The 13,871-nt window shown below is 37.7% G+C and overlaps 1 long non-coding RNA gene across 1 annotated transcript; it reads right to left on the bottom strand.

Moving 5' to 3' along the window:
- Positions 1-1,579: 1,579 nt before the first annotated feature.
- Positions 1,580-13,655, bottom strand: LOC126652144 (uncharacterized). The gene is made up of 3 exons (XR_007631890.1): positions 13,554-13,655; positions 10,866-10,962; positions 1,580-2,088 (listed from the first exon to the last, which is right to left on the bottom strand). It is a non-coding gene; the product is annotated as an uncharacterized LOC126652144 (long non-coding RNA).
- Between the last annotated feature and the right edge of the window lie 216 nt (positions 13,656-13,871).

The following is a 13,871-nucleotide window of genomic DNA, read 5'->3' as shown; positions in this document are numbered from 1 at the left end:
CACAAAGTTTAGCAAAGCAGATCTGTATGGTGGCCACTGCTTGTCACAGGTTCTAAGGCAACCCTAGGGAAGGTCAAAAGCCCTACTGAAGATTAAGTGCTAACAGTTAATAGCAAGAAAACCACACCTTCTGGAGCTCAAGTATATAAAATATTATCCTTTGCCCAATTTAGACATGTGCTCTACTCTGACAGAATAGCTAATCACAAGATAAACAAGATAGCATAAAACAAGCTTCCTATAGAAGTGCTAACATACCTGATATCCTTAACTCTTTGATTTCAAAGCAACATAATATTTTTAGAAGAAATAATTTTATTTATTATGTAAAGAAATACATGTACATATTTGGCTAAGTCCTGCTTCTTCAGTTCCATGAGTTAGGGAAATGTTAAGCAGCCTGTTTAGTCTTTTCAGTGTTTAGAGGTTATGACTTGAGTCAAGAGAAGGTATTTTCCCTGGTCTAGTATTAGGTAACACTAGCAGTTGGGAAGGGCTATTTACTTTCCTTAAAAATATTCATCAGAACTACCAGATATCAAATGAATCTGTCACTGCAATTAAATTCTCACCTTTTAAGAAAAATGACATCCCTGAAGTGGAATTAAGGTTGGGAAGCCATGATATGAAGAAATTAAGTTTCTTCTCCTTGCTCACAGGGGCAATCTGTGGAAGGTCTCAATAGCTGTTTTAAGATCTGCTGGGATTTGGTGGAGAGCTTTGAACAGAAACCTTCCATTTTAAAATTCACTGCAGCACAAGCCCTGTATATCACAGTAAATTCATACAGTTGCTGCATTCAAATCAGGTTTTGCCTGGTCCCTGCTTTAAATGGGCACTGTGCATCCAGCATTTTTTTCAGCTGTTCCTCTAACAGGTTACTCACGATGACAGTAAAGGTCTTCACTTCATTTTGTAGAACAAATAAGTGGAGCTGCACAAATGTTAGGTATCCACCTACTTGCCTACTATTTCTTTGTTTTTACCATTAAGGAAAAAATAGGCAACGATATCTGAGTCTGACAAGCTCCATTTTAAATAGACTACTGACCTAGAGAGATATGCAAAACTATTCCATTAAGAACATGCTTTATTGTCTACTGTTGAAGTAGCTGCATTAAAAGCAATCTGTGTGAAAAATAATGAAAGTAAATCGATATCTAAAAAAACCTATTTCAACAGGAAAAGATAAATGGTTTTCTAGCACAGTTTGGGCTGAGATGCTGACATATTTATATTTATATTCAGTGATGTCTGAAAAAGGGCTCTGAAATAAACACTGGGAAAGTAATCACCTTAGATTTGACACTTTAAAACTAGTGGTCAAAATTAGTATTCTGAAACCATGAAGACAAAATGTGTGTGACTGAATAGCTGCTCTTATTGGAACATAATGATGTATCACCTCATGCAAGGTGTAGAAGTAAATTGAAACGCTGTATAACAAAATCTCATATGACAAAAAATGTAATTTTATTAGATTCTTTTTACATTGTAACATTTAATATGCAGAAACTGGACACTAAGATTAGTTACAAAAAGGTGTTTTAAATCAGATTATACAGGCTGTTTATAATCCCTGTCCCCCCCACAAATGACTGAACAAAACAGGTGGCATTGTTGTTCCCTAAGCTAATGAACTTTTCAGACACTCACATTGGGTTTTGCTGTTATTATTATTATGGACAAATATTTTTAAACACTTTAGGTTAGTTGTCATTTATGAATGACTCAGAAAATAAAACTACTCACAGGCTAAGTGGGTTTTAACATATTTACTTCTTTATACTCAAAGATAACTCCTTTCTCTTAAATTATTAAGTGAATGTCGAACAAATACCACTTACAATGACAAATTAAATTACACTGCAACCTAGGAATGTTAACTTCACCAGAAGTGTTTTCATCCAAAGAATTATGAGGGGGGAAAACCCTTCAGAGTGTTCAGGTGCTGGCACAATGGTCTTCTTTCCAATCCCAGAGCTGAAGATTTAGTCAACACTGTGTTTCTGCATTCATGTTTTATGGTTTTACTTGGTGTCACAACAGGAAGGCAATTGGAGACAAATAGAGAGGATATATCAGTCACTAGATAGATTTAAAAAAAAAAAGAAAGAAAGAAAGATGAAAGTATGCCATTTTAGAGAAGTTTATCAGACAGTATACAGTGGGTCCCTTCTCTGACAAATCACCTGTTCATGGGAAATATTGAGTAGAAATTATTCCCGTTCTTCACAGAAGAGCAGGCGATGGGGAAAATGGTATGTACAGTCCCGTGTTTTAGAGCCGTCCTCTAGTGATTGCAGGCACTGGGCTGGGAGACCTTATAAAACCCCTGAGGGAGGTTTATAACCACAGCCATTGTAAAGTAGGGACTGGGGAAAAAGAGGCACCTACTACCCTGATCACTGATCTATGGCCCTCCATGCAGGCACACTCCCTTCCCTGAATGTTAGTGAAAAGTGGAGAGAACACTGTAGGACATCGTCATACAAGAGTTAATTTTGAAAAGTGACATATCTGTGGCAAGAAATGGGCAATTGAGATTCTACATGCAGGCAGAAACTACCAGCTAACTGGGAAAACAGAGGGCATGAAACACTGGCTGAACCTTGCAGCTTTATTCAAGACATAGAAGCCAAATTGGCAAATGAAGCTAATCACCAAATCTGAGGATCCTGCCTTGTAAGAGACCATTTTCAAAAAATAAAAAGCCTCTTTTTTTTTAATGTTTTGGTTTTACTTTGATAATTTTGTTGTCTTACGGTTTTTGGGGTTTTTTTGCCAATGGAGGCAAAACAGCTTTCATAGTCCCGAAAGACAAATTTTGGTCTTACCAACTAAGGCAGTTTTAACCTCCAACCTATCTAGTGCAGTTAATGCATAGCAAGCTGTCTGTCACACTGCCCTGGAACCTTCAATAGTTGCAGCAGATTTCATAGGATTATAGAATGGTTTGGACAGGTGCACCTTCCACTGGACCGAGTTGTTCCAAGCCCTGTACAGCTATTTCCAGGGATGGGGCATCCACAGCTTCTCTGAGCAACTTGTGCCAGGGCCTCATCACCCTCACAAGGAAGAATTTCTTCTGAATATCTAATCTAACCCTGCCCTCTGTCAGTGGGAAGACATTCCCCCATGTCCTGCCACTCCAGGCCCTTGTCCAAGGACTCTCTCCAGCTCTCTTTTAGCCCATTTATGCACTGGGGACATTTATTAGGAATGAGAAGCTGTTTCAAATGTGCAATGGTCTTAAGGAGGGAGGTTTGAAGGGGTTCAGATTTTTATGTGATTGGGATTTCTTCAGGAGGGAACTGACCTCTTGAAGAACTGACCTTTGCTTGTGACAGCTCTGCCTCGCTGAGTCCTGCCCTCAGCTCCCCCCCTGCATTCCAGCTCGTGGAGAGGAGCATTACTGCATAGAGGAAGGTATAAGAGGAGACTGAAGGTGTACAGATATCTAAATAATCATAACTCTAATGCATGGTGGAAGCAATTAAGTTTCCAGAGCTCACAGATGTCAATTTTCAAACACCCTTGAAGTATACACACATGAGGATGGTTGTAGTGGGTGAAGACTTCTCTTGCTTTTAAGGCAAAGGGACTGCTTGAGCTCACACTGAGTGTCGGTGGTCAGGTTTCCAAAGTAAGGCACTCAAACTAAGACTCAAACACCTCTGATCTGGTTTAAACCCACTTCTTATTCCAGCCCTTCAGCCTTTACTCAGGCAAAAGCTTTTCTGACCTTGAAGGCAGCTCTGCAGAGCAGCAATCTGGAGAGAGGTAACTTCCATCCCTATTAGGGCTGCAAAGCTTATGGAATACCTCCTTCACATTCCCTTCAATTACTCCAAAGCATTTAAAAAGAAGAGTTTAATTCCTTTGACACATTCTGCTTCAGTTGCTGGCACGACAAGTTGTTTCTCACTGAAGCTCTCTATAAAATACTATTGATTTTGGCAGAATGGCTAAAATGAGCTACTGCCTGCTTCTTATCATCTTCCATAGACAGCAGAAGACAACTATGGACAATGTCCAATCTGCTTTGGAATCACAAGGGTTTCACTGGTAATTTCAAATAAAGGGCAGTACATATTTCAGGGTTTAGGTCCAATTTTGTTTTGTCAAAGGATACAACTGTTCTCTTTTGTCACTTTGAAGAAGATGACCCATCCTGCCTTGCTGTTTTCAGCTTCTCCAGTGAATTATCACTGGTGTCATCTTTTAACATTGTTCTGTAAGTAAATAGATTTTGTACTCAGGAGATGTGGGTCCCATATCTGAACAGCAAAGGAGAACTCATTGTTCACCATCTCATAAAATCCTTTTGTCTTTTGTAGCACAAATACAGACAAAAAATGACTGTCTACTCTTTCTCATGGTTTAGTTTTTGAGGTCCTTTCAGCGATGAAGTGGTTTTTTGTGAGAACATCAAAATGAAATATCATTCAGGAACAGAGAACAGAAATATACCACTCTGCTGACAACTTTGTATGAATTTGTGAAAGTCACGAACAATGGAATCTGAGTATGATTCTCTTTTCCTGATGGGCATTTGTTTTATTTGATTATATCCTTACAAGATGTCTTTTATTTTATACTGAAAAAAAAAGATAAAGAGTTTGCAGACAAATGCTTTGCACAAGACTGAGTGATCTGTGTGCTCTTCAGCAGGGGTTTGCTGTGGATTCACAGAGATGGGAGTTGCCTCCTCTGCAGAATGACAGAGTTGATATCATGATGGAGACACAGGCATTGGATAGGAACAAGGCAGAGAATGAGAGCAGGACCATCTTCTCAGGTTTGTACCCAGTAAGAAGCCAACTTGTTGTGTCATCTACACCTGAATATGAGTAAGGATGGAAGAATATCCTAACTGTGGGGGTGGTGAGGCCCTGGCACAGGTTGTCCAGAGAAGCTGTGGCTGCCCCATCTCTGGAAGTGCCAAAGACCAAGCTGGAGCAATCTGGGCTAATGGGATGTGTCCCTGTCCATGTCTGGAGGTGGGACTGGACGATCTTAAGGTCCCTTCCAATCCAAGCCATTCTGTGATGATTCTATGATTCCATGATGAACATGGCTCTTTGCTATGAGCCAGTTGTAATGCAGTGAGAAAATGTTGTTTTTTTGACTTTCAGTCTTTAGTTCAAATTGTGAGTGCTCAGCTGGGTGTCTCAAATTCCCAGTTATTAGAACTGACCCTGGAGTTGTTGGTGGGATGATGTGAATAAAAATGGTGGCAGTAGGAATGAACCATGCATATCCTTTAGTGAACAGATGAGATCTGAAGTCCAGGCAGTCTTAAATGAAGCACTCTCTAAGCACAGTGGGAAAGCTTGGTCTGCAAATTTTATGACCATTTGATATACTTAAGATCACATTTATCCCTTGTCTTAATTCTGATTTTGCAGCTCACTTACTTCACGGGCAGTCAAGTAATTTGGGAAGTATTTATCAGCCTGAACATGAGCTGGGGAACATCCCACTGGGGAGAGATGATGGTGGCTTGTCCTCCTGGCAGTCTCTGCCTGAACCATCATCTGTGAAGTTTAACCAACCATACTTTTTCTGAGTAGATACAAAAAGTGGCATTTGTGTTTTACTGAACAAAGGCTCTGCTTTCATAACTCTCATTATGATTTGATTTATTGATGAGTACATGGCAGTGTTTTCCAAGGACATCGCAGAAAAGTTTGCAGGAACCACAGCAGCACTAGTGTTTAACGGGGCACAAACCACAATGCAAGAGGGATGCTCCAGTGACAACAGTTTTATAGTCTTTAGCTTTCTTTAGGGTAATATCATAAGCAATGGCTTCTGAGATCAGACTGACTAGGAAAAGCTCTTTTTGTCTTTTAGGAGTTCTTTTTTTGGGGTCACATTGTGATTTATTCTAACTTTTTAATTTCCAACATATCATGAAAGTGTTGTAGCACATCTGCAGCCATTTAGGACTTTATAGCAGCAGTTACTTTCCATACCTTAGATGTCTCCTGTTTCACTGCAACAGTGGGGATACAACCCAAATCACTTGGCCATTAATATTATGGAGACTATTGAAGCTCTAAGTGCAATTCCAGTTGCACACATGTGCCTTATTTACTTCCAGAGCTGTGCTCTGGGTGTAACTCCAAAGCCACTCTGCTGATCACACAATAAAACTTATTGGAGCAAAAAGCTACTGACAATTTGAAAGAAAAACCTTTTTCATTAAAGCATATGACAAATTAAACATCTTCGGCATAGTTTTTTCAAACTTTCTGTCCAGTGCACAACCACACAACACACGTGCAAAGATAAATTATTTACATTAAGGAAAATATGTAACATAACATTGTGATCGAGATACTAGAGACTCTAATGGATGTTTTAATTTAAAAAGATCCCTTGACCAATTAGGGGTAACTTTTGTGATAACAGCCTTTTGCATTCACTCTCTTTATCTCTCCTTTACAAGCCATTAATGGGAATGTCAGCAAAAAAAAGTAGCCCCATAAGAATCAGCTTTGGAAAAGATCAGCTGAGATCATTTAAGTTCATGTGCCATTAGTGTGGAATTGTTCTCTATAGCATAGTTAAAGAAGCTTTATTCAGTCTAATTTTAGGTAACTCGAGCACAGAGTTATTTTCCTGTTTCTTCCCATGCCTCATCCCTAACGAGCTGAATAGTTCAAAAAGAAGTAAAAAGGTTTATTTCATTTTATTTCTATTGCTTTTGTTTTTCTATAACCTCTCACCTAGGAGGACCTGTAGCTTCTTTATTTTATGTGTATTTATTTAAATGACTTTTCAACTATATTATTGTAATTAGGGACCAGAAAGCTATAGATTAGGATATGGGGTTTTGTTTTCCTGTTGATATTAGAAAATGTAATTAAAATTCTATTTACATATATATATGTATATATACACAAAACAGATACCTCTCTTTGATCTGCTCTGCTGGTAAGATCATGGAGTTCAGGTCCTATTTCTGTTTTAAAATCTGAAGTAATTATAAGTTATCTAAATGTATATTCATGAGATTATTTCAGTTTATTCTTTCATCCTACTTCTGAGAAATACTCAGTGACTGATATGAACATTGTATGAGAACAGACAGTCCAATAAGTTCTTTGTGACCTTAGAACCACAGGTTTTCACAGCAGACAGAGATGTGAATTCAAACTATATAATACCTCCAGCTTGTGTAAATCACTGTATAGTCAATGGGAAAAATGTAAGAAAAGCAAGAAAATGCTTTATGTTAACTTCTGTTCTGCATTGCTATATAGCATAATATCTCTTTCCAGGCTATCCCCAAGAGACTGGCATGAGCTAAGCAGATACATCTTCATAATTCTGCTAATTATAGCAATAATAAAAGTCCCTGGTCCATTCTCTTTACTTTGTGTTTAAATCCATTGCTATTATTAATCTATTTCTGTTTCCTTTTTTTTTTTTTCTTTCTCTTTCCTCACTCCATCTGTGAGAACCCATGAACTCATAGCCCAAAGCAACAGGAAAAGACTCTTTGAATATCAGTTCAATTTCCTTTGACATGGAAGTCATCTTTAGTCAAACATATCTCAACTTATATCAACAAACATGTGATTATGCTATAGTTACTTATCAAGCATCAAAACCCACTTCCTTTGCTTTAATTCATCATAGAGATGCCATTGACAAGCTGCTGTCTAGCATATATTACCTGATTTTTTTTTATTAGCTTTTTCTATTAATATATTGCTAGTATTCATATCTGGAAAATCAAAATACTGCAGCACTCTTTTTCACTAGAAAGACAGAAACTAGCAGTGATGCTTTTAATTATATTCTCAAATTAGATATCTGTAGTTAAGTTTAATACTAAAACTGAATGCACTTTGGTAGAAAACTACAGAAAACATTGAAATGTTAAAGCAGAACAAGAAGGAAACAGGATAACTGTATGTAAAACAGTGGATACAAGGCAAGAATAGATGGGAAAGAAAAGTGCATGACATAAAAGGCAGAAAGCAAATAACATAATGGGGAAGAACAGAGAAATAGAAGTTTTAGTTGTGGTCTGTTGTTCAGAGACTCTTTTTTTGATAAGCGTGATTTAGCAGTTTTCATCCACAGAAATGATTGGAGGGAGACCAGCATAAAGCTGGAACTCATAGACCTGATTTGGTTATGCCAATGAAAATTTCAACGTATTTGTCAAGACACAATCAGGGCTTTAAAACCACAGAATGTGCTAAGGAGAGAAAGAACTGGTGAAAATATGGAAAGAAAACACTAAAAATTTGTTGTGGATGAATTTTCTAGTGATGTTAACAAAAAAGCTTCTCAGACCTTCCTAAGATGTCTGTTGGATGAAATCAGCTTTAATAAACACATTACCACTTCACTAATCATGTCTGTGTCCAGATTGCCTCATGTTAACAGAGACCATCCATAAGTGCTTTGGTCACTGGATCTTGATGATTTGGTTTAGGGATTGCTGAGGAGAAAGGTACTCTGTTCCATAGGAAAAAGATGGTTGAAATGATTCTTAAGGTTTCAAGCTTTCGGGAAAAAAAAATAAGCAAAACCAAAATTAACCAACCAACCAACCAAAAATATATCCATCCCAAGTATCCACCTAATCCCAAATTTGGGTTAACATTTCAAATTTTTATGAAATCTGAATTCAAATAACCCATTTAAATTTTCTCCCAAACTGTTTTATCTAACACCCTTCTTTCCTTCCTCGTGGTGAATAAGACAACAGATAATGACTTTATTTATCCATTTTAAATAATGTGACAGTGCTGGTGGACATTTTAATGTGGGAATCTGCATTTCCTCTCTAACTTTTGCATAAGAGACATCAAAGCCCATGCTTGTCATCCTTAGGTTAAAAAGCACATGATTATATAGCATGTGATAAAGGCATCTGTGATACAGAGAGCACATACAGAAACAGATAATCACATTTCCTGTAGATGTGGCAGCTCCTGAGCTAATAGCAATGCTATTCCCTATGTATGTTACTCATTTAAGCTAATTAATGCTGTAGATGGAGGGAATTGCCACACCTAGCAGTGTTAATGGGAGAAATAAAACTCCTATAACAACTCCAGTTTCCTTTACGTGTATTTGCCTGTATTTATGTTGGCTATATACCTGCTAACCTGTCTGTAATGTTTCCAGGACACAATTTAGAGTTCCACCTTTTTTATACAGTGTGATAAATCTGTGCTCAATCTGAGGGAGAACTCGACAATACAACTTAACAAACCATCATTATCTTTTAGACTTGGTTTAAAAATCATCTACAGGTTGGTTTGTTGTTTTTTTTTTCTCCATGTGATTTAGCAACAAATCCTCCATATTATTCTTGGCAATCCTTCCAATTACATTGTATATGTGATTATTTTATGCTACTTCTTTCTGCTTGTGCCAGCAACCTGCCAGGCAATGTTTGGTCAGAGAGCAGATTGCTTTATACTGCAGCACCAGCAAAGTCGAGGGGATTTTTCTGGGAAGATTGACGATATAGCAGAGCTCACTCTGAAAGTGAAAAAAGCGCTCATGGGTAAAATAAAACATTACTGAAGTTTCAGGTTAACAGTTAATGATCACACAGTTCTTTGCAGGTAATTACTGCAGTTCTTTCAAAGGCCCTTTTGTGGCTGCTGAAGGGGCTCTCGGAGTTTCCTGTACTACTGATACCATTTTACTAAAGCATCAGTTTGCCTGAGTCTGAAAATGCACAGTTTAACATTCTCCTTTGCTATTGTGTCATAGAATATTCTCAGAGTCATTCAGCTGAATGTAACTTTTACTTTTGCAGTACAGGGAAGCAGTGTCTGGGAATGCTGATAAAACCTCTGAGCACCGAAACTGGCATCTCTGAACAAATTTAAAGTGTGTGTTTAAAATGTATCTACCACTGGTGGTCGTGATTAAAAAATAAGTTTGTTTTTTTTTTCATTATTTTGGGGGTTTGTACTTCTGCATGGCTTCATAGTAAGCAGAGAATTCTTTAGGAAATGATGCTAAGACAACACATAACAAAGACCAGCCCTGCATTAAAGACATTCAATAGAAACACAGGCAGTAGAAAAAAGCTGATAGTTGTTTCTATACACGAACTGAGACCCAAAATGAGCTGATAACTTTCCTAACGTGACAAGAAGTCTTTAGTAATGTTCATTGTGCATCACATCCTTTCACACGAGCCATGCAAACTAGAGACACACGACCGATGGTAATCCTCTGTCCTCCCAGTTTGCCTGAGTGTGTTTTTACCTCGGTACATCACCAAATTCCTCGTTTGCTACCAGGACTCAAATACACATCTGCGTGTTACTTAGGGGCTGACAGGCTGGGAGAGCTGGGGTTGTTCAGCCTGGAGACGAGAAGGCTCCAGGGAGACCTTTCAGCACCTCCTAGTACCTAAATGGGCTCCAAGAGAGCTGGAGAGGGACTTTTCATAAGGACCTGGACTGAAAGAACAAGTGGGAAGGGCTTTAAGTAGGGTCGGTTTAGATCAGATATTAGGAAGAAATTGTTCCCTGTGAGGGTGGCGAGGCCCTGGCTCAGGTTGCCCAGAGAAGCTGTGGCTGCCCCATCCCTGGAAGTGTTCAAGGCCAGGTTGGAAGGGCTTGAAGCAACCTGGGATAGTGGAAGGTGTTCCTTATTGAGAAATCTTATATCTTATTATTTAGATACTTAAACTATTTAAATCACACAATTTGCTGAAAAGAATATGAGGTGTCCAAGCGGTTTCTTGGTGAAGGCTGGAAATGGTTTTTCTAATCTATATTTTGTCCAATAAATTAAACTTCCATTGTCCCATGAAGGGCTTCCATCTTAAAAAATAATCAGTTACAACGGATGGGTTTTGTACTTACAAAAGGTGAGAGAGACAGAAAAATCTCAGAAGAATTAATATCTGAAGATCAGCCTTGTCTTACAGTTACAGCAATGACATGTTATCTCCTGGAAAATCTGAAATAAGAGGTATTTATTTGCAATCTGAACTAAAACTTGTAAACAAAATGTGCAAATTGATATTCAATGGATTTGAGAACAGAGGCATCATCATGGAAGACAGAATGCTAACCAAAACTCTTTCATTATTTTATGCATGCACAGGCACAAACATACATAATGCTCAAAATACAAACTGTGATATGAAAATCACAGTGTACTACTTTATTTTTTTCCCCTTTCCCTGCAATCACTTTTTGAAGGAACATTACCATCAACATTTGTAGTTTCCATCCACAGACATATGCTACATTTATTCTTCTGCATCAAGAAAATATAAAATCATTTAACTACTGTCACAGTCTGAAATCCTTGCTATAGGAATTTATAGCTTTTAAAACTTTTACTTCTAAAAAGATTCACATTATTTAGTTCAAAATATTTGATTCATTATTCAATATATATCTTTTATTCTAACCTATTTTATTCTTCTATAGATCATTTGATAATCCATGAGCATCCCAAAAACCAAAGCAACTTCACTTCATTCGAAGTGAGTGAGGGGAAGATTTGATTCTGAATGTATTGAAGCAAAAATATGAACTGATACATTATCATATTCAACATTAATGGCTTAGAGAGAGAAATGTTGCTTGCATTTATGTGACTTTACTGTTTAATTTTATATGACCCATTAGCTTTTCTTTTCTTGCTGCGGGGTGAATCTGATGAAAACAATATGGTCTGATGGCCCATCTGTCCACGCATTTTGACTCATTGAATCATTTCTTTGAGTAAGAAAATAATGACAGTTTCATAAACACAAGTTTTTAGTGTTCAACCATTCCAAATCACAAAAACCTTTGTTGTGACCTACTGAGCTACTTGAAATTTTTATTACCCTTGGAGAGATCATGGCATGAATGAATCCATCTAAGTACAGTTCTTCGGGGTATGGTAGTAAAATAATATAAAAACTTTGGAATTAACCAGAAATTATTAAGTAGTTAATAAAAGGGTTTAGGAATAATGAGAAAAAACAGTTATTTCAGTCTGGTGTTTTGCATACAATAACAAAACTGAAACCAATGAAAGAGAGAACACTGTGTAATTTCTAAAACTCTGCTTGGGGTCATGTGCACTAATTTTCCCTCTACACCACATTCCCCACTGTCCCAGGGGAAGAAGCCTTGGGTATCTGACAAGTGGGAAGCTGAGCACCCAAAAAAATGTGCAGGCTGGACAAATGAGCAGCAGACTATGGATACAGGAGCAGTGATGATAATTCCAAAGACAGGGTATTGTTTCTGCACTTACATTTGCATTTCCCACCATCTGACATCACCCTGGGTGACACACCATTACTGGTGGTCTGTCATCATCAACAGGCAGGATACCTTGGCTACCACACTCATTCCTGGCTGGCCAGCAGATCTCATCCAGCTTGTCTCCTACACTGTAGGCTTTCCCCTCACACTACATTTTCTTTGTGCCTCTTATAATGCTTTCCTTCTCTTTGTTCCACTCACCTCACCACAATGCTTCTGCCTCCTGTTTTGTTGCTCCATGTAATTTATTGCTCCATAAAGAAATCTGCCTTGTCCTCAAAATAAAGCTGGTAAGTCAAAATAGAGTTATAGAACAAGTCCTCACTCCTTTCACTCTAATTTCATCTTGCATCTTTTTTTCTTTGTGCTGGTTTTATTTTTGGAGATGCAGGGTTTTAAGTTTGTCTATCTTATACTTTCCCAGATCAAAGCCAAATAGGATTCTAGTTTCCCATGGTTTCTGAATTCATTACAGGAAAGAGAAGTAATTTGTCTGATTCATAAGTCATTTGTCTGGATCGGAACACGCATTTTCAAGTTGCAGAAGGGTTCTTGAATTCTAAGATGCTATTAAATCAACATTTAAAAAAAAAACAAACCCAAAGTGTATTATTTCTTATTCATTCCTCTTTTTTTTCCCCTTTATTTTTAACATTTGTCACCTAATCAAGTCTCAAAAAATGTGTAAGCAACCAGCATAATAAAATGTGCAAAGACGAGTGACTATGGCTTGATCCCAAGTCCAGTGTAGAATAAGTTCCTTTAATATCAGTATGTGACAGACTGGTTTTGTAGTACAGCCTCTGAGAAGCAGTTAGCAAATGACTCAGAGCTTGGAAATTACTTAAAAGTGCATTTGTTCGGCAAAGGCTTATGAATAATAAACATAACAGAGTTGTAGAGTATCACAACCAATTGTAAGCTATTTACTAGCAAAACAAGAGAAGACATTTGCAATAAAGACTATCCACAGAAATAATCTGGTTTTACTTACTGCAGCACCTAATTGTTCTCAGTGCCAGAGGAAGACCACTCCACAGGCATATATTAATGTGTTTTCTACACTTCAGTTTTCAAGGTCTTAAGTCCTGTTGTGTTAGTTTTCTGTTGCAAACCTTTCCCATTAAAGAAATTTTAAATACATCTCTTTTTTTTTTTTTTTTCCCTAATATAATAATAACAAATAAAGCAGGACTGCAATGGAATGAGTCTGACAGCTGCACACTCTTTTCCCAGATTTCTTTGCTATATGCTGGCTGCTTGCCCCTTCTAAAGGCTTACCTTTACATCTTGGGACAAGAGAGAGGAGGAGGGAGGTGGAGAAAGAGAAGCTGTACAGACCAAAAGATTGAATTAGGAAGCTGTTTCTTCCCTCCTGATGGATTTCCTGTGCTTGATATGTATCCTCTAAAGAAGATCCTGGCAGGGGGTGGGAAAGGCTGGACCAAGAAGGAAAATAATTATTTAAATTAAGTTCATCCATTTCAAGTTGTGTTATACCAGATGGTTGGTGAATATGAGCTTATGGAATGCCTTATGAATATGAGCTTTAAGAAGAGCTAATAGAGGCAAACTCTTTACAAGTCAAAAGCAGGCATA

This window comes from Myiozetetes cayanensis, unplaced genomic scaffold (genome assembly GCF_022539395.1).
Source record: "Myiozetetes cayanensis isolate MyiCay16 unplaced genomic scaffold, myiCay2020 scf7, whole genome shotgun sequence".
Taxonomy (NCBI): Eukaryota; Metazoa; Chordata; class Aves; order Passeriformes; family Tyrannidae; genus Myiozetetes; species Myiozetetes cayanensis.
The sequence above is the reverse complement of the archived record's forward strand: the minus strand, read 5'-3'. Positions and strand labels throughout refer to the sequence as shown.